A 7,505-nucleotide genomic window follows, 5' to 3' on the forward strand; every position below is an offset into this window, starting at 1 on the left:
GCATCTCCATTAACATTTTTGCATTCATGCATTTTGCATCCATGGCCACCAAGACTCTTACTACTCTCCCTCTCCATCAGATCAGTCAAGACGATTCCTCCACACCGATATCTGACAAGAGCTCACAGAAGAAGAATCATGGGGAATTACAAATAAGATCAAGCTACCATCAGAAAACTCCATGCCCCCTAAAGGGGGCACCTCCCGCCAATGGAGCCTGAAGACTTTATGTTTGTCAGAGAACATTTCATTTGCATCCAAATAAAACCAAGTTTGTCATTGTATAGATTTCTCATGTGCTTCCAATTGTATCACTTTTGTTGTTATCAAGTACTTCTCATTGTAAGAAATTCATTCTGTTTGAACAAATAAAAATAATGCAATATACATGTTTTTCTCAAATCATTTCATCTTTGTCATTATGTTCATTGATACTTCACTCATTTGTCTTAAGCAACTAAAAAAGGAGAATGATGAAAAAATCAAAAACACATGAACTACTAATTGTATGCTTTTGGAACAAGATCCTGCTGAGGATGTACAGGCATTGTTTCAATTCCTAAACACCGGAGTTATAAGGGAGTGAAACCTTCGTCAACCCCTTTGAGCCTAAGAAGTAGTAGTTTCTTTTCAAAAAATACAAAACCCTCAATTTTAACCAGGGGCAGGGTAGTCTTCAGTTAGTGCGACCGAGCGCTCAACTTTCAGATATTCCATCAGAGGATCAATCATATTCTATCTCTCACAACAAAGAAAAAGAGCACAATCCACAATGGATGTCTCTCATTCATTGAGAAAAAGGCAGTCACAACTTTTTCAACAAGTCAATCATCAAAGTCATACAACTTGTTCCCGAACGAGACAAAAAGAATGAAAAAAAAAAGTTATGAATCATGATCAAAAGAAAAAAAGAAAGAAGCAATAGCCCGCTAAGTCAAAAAAAAACAACAACAAAGCTTTGAAGCAAATGACTTAGGCAAAAATTAGGGCATATCCCGCTGGACAACGAACACCAATATCAAAAGAAACTTTCTGTCCAGGCAAAAGTTAGGGAAAGCAAAAGGCAAAGCACAAGAAAGAAATCCTCCAAGGGACAAGTTGTTGTGACCATCAACAAAAGCATCAAAGGGTGGCTGCCACCTCCATCGAAGCCATAAAGGATCCTCATCCATCACAATCCTTCCTGAAAGGCGAACACTCGTGTCAAACTAGCTGAACGTAGGACTGGAGAACATCACGAAGAAGGGGTGGGTTAAGTAGAACTTGAGCCTTTATCCTTTGTTTTTTAAACCGTGAACCCGGCCACGTTACAACCCTTAAAAGTCCTAATTGAAGCAGGGTCCGTTCCGAAAGCATACAAACTGTAAAATCATGTCAAAACTGACTCCTAATGTTGCTGTGTCACTTGTGTTAGTATCAGTACAACATTTTGACAAATAAAACTTTTCTTTTGAGATTAACATGTGCATTGCATTCTCATTATCTTTTTCAAAACAGATTTGTCTCTAATCAGAAAGTAAGTACTTGATACCAAGGAAAGTCCAACATCGAAATTCCATTGAGTAGTCTTACAAGGGAAAAATTTGGTCATCCACCAAGCAAATACCCAAGCATCCATCTGGTGGAATAGTTCATTTCAATCTGGGGCATTCATTCTATGATCTACACTGGGGCAGATCATTGCACATCTCCATGATTCAAGCATATCAAAGTTCTATCTCAAGAGATCTTACAAACTGGGGCAAGCTAGTAACAATTTATTTCTTCATCTTCACTCAAGTGTCAGATATCGAGACAATTGTTGAGGGGTCAAGCCAAACACCTCACCTTCACCAACAATTTCACAAGCAATGACTTTTCCTGCAAGGAACCTTCCATTCACTCCTAGTATCCCGGAAGCAATCATTCCATTCATAATCATACATACATCATGCATATCATTGCATTTTCATTATCATTTCTCCCGCATGATCCAATCATCAATAAAGCAGGGGCATCCACCCCACCTTGATTCTCAAGCAGAGTTTCAAAACTCCATCTAATCCATTCCACATCAAAAGCCCTAATCAGTACACTGCATATAGAATTCATTACATTGCATCTCCAGAAGTGCATGAAATAAATCAAACATTTGCATGTGAAGCATAAGCCAAGTTACTCATCAGATGAGGTCCCTACAAGCATTCAATTAATAGTCCATCGGATCACTCAGAGTTACCATTGTGGTGTCATCTCCCAAAGTCAATCATGTTTATTTTTCTTCAACCCAGAGTTGATGTTTTTGTGTTCAACCCATAGTCGATTTCCTTTCATCTTTTAACCCCGAGTTAATTACATCTTCCCACTCAACCCCGAGTTGACGGTTACCCCTTTCTCAACCCAGAGTTGACCACTCCTTTATTTCTTTCCCTCTCACCCAGAGTTGACGGATATTTCTTTTCTTCTTTCCCTCTCACCCAGAGTTGACGGATATTGCATAATGTCTCTTGTTCCCACTCAACCCAGAGTTGACGGTTATCCTTTATCCTTCTCCCCACTCAACCCAGAGTTGACGGTTATCTTTTATTCTTCCTTCCCACTCAACCCAGAGTTAACGGTTATCCTTTATCCTTTTTCCCACTCAACCCAGAGTTGACGGTTATCCTTTATCCTTTTTCCCACTCAACCCAGAGTTGACGGTTATCCTTTATCCTTCTCCCCACTCAACCCAGAGTTGACGGTTATCTTTTATTCTTCCTTCCCACTCAACCCAGAGTTGACGGTTATCCTTTATCCTTTTTCCCACTCAACCCAGAGTTGACGGTTATCTTTTGTCTTTTCCCACTCAACCCAGAGTTGACGGTTATCTTTCCCACTCAACCCAGAGTTGACGGTCATCCTCTATTCAATCCAGAATTGATTATCCTTTTCCCACTCAACCCAGAGTTGACGGTCACCTTTTATTCAACCCAGAGTTGACGTTTGTCTTCTTTCTTCCCCACTCAACCCAGAGTTGACGGTTATCTCTTATTCAACCCAGAGTTGATCCTTGTCTTTTTCCCACTCAACCCAGAGTTGACGGTCATCCTTCATTCAATACAGAATTGACTTCTCCTTTTTCCCACTCAACCCAGAGTTGACGGTTATCTCCTATTCAACCCAGAGTTGATCCTTGTCTTTTCCCCACTCAACCCAGAGTTGACGGTTGTCCCTTGTTCAATCCAGAATTGATTTCTCTTTTCCACTCATCCCAGAGTTGACGGTTATTTCTAATTGTTCATCCTTCCCCCTTCAACCCAGAGTTGAATTACTTTCTCTCAACTCAGAGTTGATGTCTATCTCTTGTTTTCAACCCAGAGTCGATATTCTTGCTTTCTCTCTCAACCCAGAGTTGATGCCTATATCTTGTCCTATTAATACTGATTTCCCCTTTCCATTTTCTCAATCTAGAATTGATATTCACCTCTTATCCAACCCAGAGTTGACGGTTATCCTTTGTTCAATCCAGAATTGATTTTTTTTCTTTCCCATTCAACCCAGAGTTGACGGTAACATCTTTCTCAACCCAGAGTTGACGGTTATCCTTTCTTTTATTCGACCCAGAGTTGATTTTTCTCCTTTCCCACTCAACCCAGAGTTGACGGTTATTTCTTTCTCAACCCAGAGTTGACGGTTACTTCCCACTCAACCCAGAGTTGACGGTTATCTTTTATCTTTTCCCACTCAACCCAGAGTCGACGGTTATCTTTTATCTTTTCCCACTCAACCCAGAGTTGACGGTTATCCTTTATTCAACCCATAGATGAATTATTTCCCACTCAACCCAGAGTTGACGGTTATCTTTTGTCTTTTCCCACTCAACCCAGAATTGACGGTTATCTTTTACTCAATCCAAAATCGATTACTTTTCCCGCTCAACCCAGAGTTGACGGTTATCTTCTTTCTTGCCCATTCAACCCAGAGTTGACGGTATTCCTAATTGTTCATCTTTCCTCTTGCAACCTAGAGTTGAATTACCCTCTCTCAACCCAGAGTTGATGTCTACCCATTGTCTTCAACCCAGAGTTGATTTTCCTTTCTTCTTCTTCAACCCAGAGTTGATACCCATATCTGGTCCCATTAATACTGATTTCCCTTTCTGTGCTCAACCCAGAGTTGATGTTTACCTCTTATCCAACCCCTCTTGAATTCCCTTTATTCTTCGACCCAGAGTTGACCCACTTTTCTTTCAACCTAGAGTTGAGGTCTATTTCATTTCTGACTCAGAGTTAATTTGATCAATCCAGAATTGATACACAATCTTCCTCAGTGGAGTTGACACCATTTATTCCCCAGTGGATCCTATCTCACCAGGCAAATTTTCAGGTTCTTTTGATATTTAATCTTCTTCTACCTTGAAGGATCGAAAGGCTGGCGCCAATCTCACCTTCAGATTAAAGACGATTAAATAGGGGCAGCTGTTGCACCCCAAAATTTGCCCGTCTAATTATTCTTAATTGGCTTACATATCTCATTCATTTTAATCTTAGGTCATCAATAAAATCATGCATTTATCAATAAGTGGGAAATGAGAGTAAGGATCATGGATGTAAGGATGGGGGTCTTTGCAAATATTCACGTATTTGAGGTCATCATCTGAACAAGTGTTGTGATATTCTCTGATTATATCGTCCCTATTCTACCTTTCATCAATTCAAGGGGATTCCTAAAGTTGATTAAGATGCAGGAAGTGACTCATGGTTTATGAAATAGAATGATGAATTTATCTATCTTCTGATACATCAAGTCTGGGTCTTATGCATATTAAAGTTGCTTCGAGGACGAGTTATTATGAATTTAAGATTCAATCAGGAGTGTTCTAATTATTATGGAACTATGTCAAAATTACAAAGTTCAACTACCAAATGTCACCATTCAATATCCATTACAAAAAGCCAAACTAGAAAACTATATACATTCCTCATTGGTTGACTTTCTAGTCACAGTTGACTTTTATAGTCAACTGTTGACTTCCGGTCAACATTCGACCATTGCCCCCTAAAATTCTGACTTTTGGTCCTTGGGTTCAGTTTGACACCTTAAATTTATTTCTTTCATTTTACAAACCATATTCACCCATTTTACATTCGTATAACTATACAAATACCATTATCATATTTAATCATACTCTCAAAACCTGATTAAGTTATATCACATAGTGAAGGCCATCAAATGCCATTTTAACTCTTGTTACATAACCAACCAACTGTATCATATTTCATACATTAGACAGTGCACCTCATTACAATATATACAAGGTCACATAAAATTAAAAGAAAAGTTACAAAGTTCCATCAAAACCAACATTGTTTTACCAAAGTTTAATCCTAGACTTTTCTCCCTAAAAACCTACTGTTTGCTATATGTTTCAATGTCCTCTTCATCTTCACTACGACACGCCTTCGTATCTTTCATTCACAATTCAGCAGTAAGCCACAAGCTCCATACACAAACCAAGGGCTGCTCAGTTCACTCGTCAACCGAAAATCCTGTGCATATCCTTGCCAAATTCTGCAAACCAAAATCCACACATTCAGCCTAATAGATCCACAAAAATTCAGCAAATGCAAAATCATATTCATCCAAGAAGGCTACATCACAAAGAAACCTGGGCACATGATCAAAACAATTTCAAAAGAAAGAGAGTCCACAGAATAGAAGTGCAAACAAGTTCAAACTGTCTTCATAATGTTATAACAGTCCCAACTGTTTTTATAACTTCACTAACCTAACTGTCAAAAACAGAAAAATAACCAACTTATAACCATCTTAACCAACTCAATCTCACACCATCAATTCACTAACTAACTCTCTCTAATCCTATGGCTCAGGATTTCTCCCTCAATTGACTTTCACTCTCCCACCATTTTCTCAATCCTCCACCACTTCTCCATCATTTTCACCTCTGAACTTCTTCACCATTTCACAATCTTCATCTTCACACTCCATTCTCCCTCTTCTTCAACTCTCTGCAATTCCCACATTCATCAACACACAATCTTCTCCAATTCAATCAACAAAGTGTAATAAGAAAGGAGCATGAGTATAATCGAATTGCACTGACCTGTAAAAACGATTCTCTCTGCAATCTTCCTTTGGATTCGAGCTTCAATCCTTCTCCTCTTCACCATCAATAATCAGCATCTCCAACGAGTTACTGGATCTTCGCAGCTTCATACATAATCACCTTCGTCATCACATCAACCTTCAGAGCAAGACAATCTTCAAGCGATGGCATCATCACGCAGCAATAACCATGACAAGTCATTCAAAAATCAGAAATAGGAGAAGAAGGAGCCAGAAAAGAACTCAACTGAAAAGAGAGCTCAAAGATTTACCTCTGGTTTTCCTCAACAACTATCATCAAGCTTCATACTCTCCAGGTAAACGCTACAACTTTCCGATTCTTGCATTCTTTTCATCTACGAGGTGTTAGAGCTTGTTCTGTTGACCAAAACCCCTATGGTGGTAGCTTCTAATTGGATCGAAATTGTTGTGTAAACCGGTTGATATCACTTAGGTTTTCGTTCGTTCCGTTTTGAGGATTAGAGAGTGAGAACGAGAGACTAATGAGGAATCACGTTAGGCTAAACTCGAAATTAGGAAGAAGAGGTCGTTGGTGGTGTGTTCATCACGGTGGCGCTGTAATTTTTGGTCGGAGTAGCTCCGGCGCCGTCGTATTCGAGCGAAAGACGGAGTTGAGTCTGAGAGGAGAAGTTGAATAGTCATAAAATGAACCCTAAATCCCCATTTTGATTAATCTTTTTTCTTATTCTTATTTTAATTTTATTAAAAATCTGATATAAAATTTGGATAAATTAATAATCTGGATACACACCTCCTTGGACCCAACGATTTGTAAGTCACACCCCCTTGGCCCATGTATCACTCTCACCTTGTTTTTGACATAAGAAAAATGCTGCTGGGCCAGACTCCATGGGCCCTGCGCCCAGTTGCTCTTCACACCAAATATTTCAGTTTACACCCACTGTTTCCTTACATTTTTAATTAATTGGTTCTAATTAGTTTTTATACCATTTCTTTGAGTAATTAAATTGCTAATTTTTCTTACTAATTCTTAGACTTTAATACATAATTGTTGTCATATGAAAATGTTCACAAAAATATTAGTTTAGGCTTTTATTTTAGTTCTTTTGCTTAATTAGAATTCTTGTTTTGGTCATATAAAAATCATAAAAATAAATAGTATCTTTTAATTCAATTTCACACTATATTTTGAATCATTCATTTTCATGTTTGGTGCTATATTTTCAAGTCATTATTTTAGTCAATTTGTGTACTAATTTTGTACCATTGTTTACTTGTGATTTTTACTTGAAATTCTACTTGTATGTTCCCATAGATTTAGGACCTATAATCTTCATGACCATTAGGCTTAGTCTTTCCCTTTAAATCCTAACATTTAGGTATAATCATAACATTAGGCTAGTTGATCATTTTAGGCTAGTTCTCTTCTCCTCTTTCTT

At 38.3% G+C, this 7,505-nt stretch overlaps 1 long non-coding RNA gene across 1 annotated transcript; it reads right to left on the reverse strand.

Moving 5' to 3' along the window:
• Positions 1-5,934: 5,934 nt before the first annotated feature.
• LOC131636867 (uncharacterized) lies at positions 5,935-6,812 on the reverse strand. The gene is made up of 3 exons (XR_009294202.1): positions 6,357-6,812; positions 6,083-6,240; positions 5,935-5,987 (listed from the first exon to the last, which is right to left on the reverse strand). It is a non-coding gene; the product is annotated as an uncharacterized LOC131636867 (long non-coding RNA).
• Between the last annotated feature and the right edge of the window lie 693 nt (positions 6,813-7,505).

The sequence above is a fragment of the Vicia villosa genome, unplaced genomic scaffold (assembly GCF_029867415.1).
Source record: "Vicia villosa cultivar HV-30 ecotype Madison, WI unplaced genomic scaffold, Vvil1.0 ctg.001844F_1_1_3, whole genome shotgun sequence".
NCBI classification, from domain to species: domain Eukaryota; kingdom Viridiplantae; phylum Streptophyta; class Magnoliopsida; order Fabales; family Fabaceae; genus Vicia; species Vicia villosa.